This window comes from Octopus sinensis, linkage group LG2, assembly GCF_006345805.1.
Source record: "Octopus sinensis linkage group LG2, ASM634580v1, whole genome shotgun sequence".
NCBI classification, from domain to species: domain Eukaryota; kingdom Metazoa; phylum Mollusca; class Cephalopoda; order Octopoda; family Octopodidae; genus Octopus; species Octopus sinensis.
In genome coordinates, this window is record NC_042998.1 from 141247394 (window position 1) to 141250368 (window position 2975).

Below are 2975 nucleotides of genomic sequence, written 5' to 3' on the forward strand. Positions count from 1 at the left end.
ATGTATATATGTATATATATATATATATATGTATGTATATATATATATATATATATATATATATATATATATATACATATACATATACACATATACATATATATATATATACATATATATATATATACATACACACACACACACACATATATATATATATATATATACACATATATACATATATATATGTGTGTATATTTATATGCATATATATGTAGGTATATATATGTATATATATATATATAATAATATAAATAATATTTATATATATATATATATATGCATATATACATACATATACGTACATACTTACATATATATGTATATACATATGCATATGTGGGCACAGGATTTCATAAAACATAAACAACAAAAAATACGAAGTATGAGGACATGGAATAAGGTCTTTTTTGCAAGCAACGAAAGAAACAAATGGAAAACAAGACAAGCAACACAAGGAACGACCCTTCATCAGTTGTCAGCTGTTTTTCTAGTGCGTATCTCAAGCAATTCATGACAAGATACGCCTTCGATAAAACTGTTGCTCCCGCAAAGCAAATTAATTAAAATTTACAATCTTGCGAAGGGTAAAATTTGGTGACAAAAACAGGACAGTGAAAACAAATAGGAAGTGGTTATGGTGGCGAACCCGAAGAAACAAGTCTGGACAGGAGACAGAGAACAATACGTCTTCCCTGTCCGGCTGAAGCATGAACAAAGAAAGAAACACAAGTTGGGAGAATAGCTGATGGTCACGTGGGGGGCCATGTGAGCAATGGAAGAAGAGTGAGGGAGAGAGAGTGACAGACAGAAAGCTGTGAAGTTGAGAGGAAAAGATTTGGAGACAGGATAAGAGAGAAAAATGAGAGAGGGAGAGAAGGGGAGGCAAAAGAAAGAAAGAGAGAAAACAAAAGAGTAGGATAGAATAGTGGGAGAACAGGAGGCAAAAGAACAAGAGAAAGGTAGAGAGAAAGCGAAAGAGCAAAAGGATGGAATAGTGGAGGAAGAGAGAAAAAATAAAAGAATAATAGAAGGAACGCATCGGAGTAATTAAGATAAAACTTACTCAGAAAAGGATTTGTGGTGTTCAATCATATAATAATATAAATAATATACATACATATACATGCATATATATATATATACATATATATAGACACATATACACATACATATACACATATATTACACACATATACATATATACACACATATATATATATACATATATATACATATATACATATATACATATATATACATATATCTATCTATCTATCTATCTATCTATCTATCTATCTCTATCTATCTATCTATCTATCTATCTATCTATCTATATATATATATATATATATATATATATATATATATATATATATATATATATGCAAGTAGGTATGTAAGTAGGTGGATATGTAGGTAGGTAGGTTGGTAGGTATGCATGTAAGTGTGCAGGGGCAGACAATCTCATAAGAAAAATAAAGTAATTCAGTAATTAGTAAAATTATAAGAAAACAAAGAAAGAAATAGCTTGCTCTCCCCAAAATACTTGCCTCACCTCAAGCCCCTGACAATCGACATGATGTCACTAAATCTTGGTAATAGATCTAATGAGGCATTTGAGCAGTTCAACTAATTCATTTTCTGGGTGATTCTGCAGTGAGCTTAGACATTTTTTCTTTGTAATTCAATACTGTGTATTCAGTGCAAGCAATGGGTGTGCACTAAATTGTGCAGTAGAATCTCTTGGTGGGTGGCAGGCGGGCTGGCTGGGTTTGCTAGGTTTGCTGGGTTGGCTGGTAGAGCATCGTGACTTGAGATGTAAACCTGGGAATGTTATCAATTAGATGCAATCTATGAACTGTTTGAGATGCCTCATCAGATGGAGATGATTGACAAAACATTTTTCCTGTCTATGCACACACATACTAATGGTGGCGGCGGTGGTGGTGGTGGTGGTGACGGCAGCAGCAGCAGCAGCAGCAGTAGTAGTAGCAGTAGCAGTAGTGGCAGTAGCAGCAATAGTAGTAGTTGCAGTGACATCATCATCATCATCATCATCATCATCATCAACATCATCATCATCACCATCAGTAGTAGTAGTAGTAGCAGCAGCAGCAGTAATGAAATATTTTCAATTCATAAATAACTGAAAAGGAAATTTTGGTTGTTTTTGAAGATAAAGAAAAGAAATTTCTTCATATGATCTATTATTGGAAAATATGTCTGTTTAATAATAATAATAATAATAATGGCTGATATAAATGTTGATTGGTTGGCTGGTTGGGTTCTCCAGTCATGCTTTACATTGTATACTGAGAAGGAGGGAGAGAAGGTGAACAAAAGAGAGACATAGAGAGTTCATATACGAGGTGTAGGATGAGTGTGGATACTAGGCTTAGTGGCAAGCAATGAGTAAAGGAACACTACACACACACACATACACAGTGAGAGAGGAAAACTACACTGCAGGGGGAGAGGGAAGGAGAGGAGGAGGAGGAAACAACAGTTATGGAAGGAGTTATATAAATGAGCAGTTTGTTTTATTTAATTTTATTTTATACACACACACACACAATGCATACACACATACATATGCATGCACATACGCATACACATGCGTACATATGTGTGTGTGTGTGTGTGCGTGTGTGTGCATGCGTGTGTGTGTATGTATGTATATATATATATATATGCAAATGTGTATGTATATTATATATATATGCAAATGTGTATGTATATTATATATATACATATTATATATATATATATGACTCTGCAACACTATATAAATTCTCTACTGGGAATGACCAAGTTTAAAAATCTGCTGGATCTCACTCATAAGGGAATATTACATTGCGTATAAACTCTATATTTGGAAGGACCCATTTTAAACTCTGTTGGATTTTTGGACTTTACTTATACGATATTGGAATATTGCATATATACCATTATGCCTTAAAAATGGATTTACA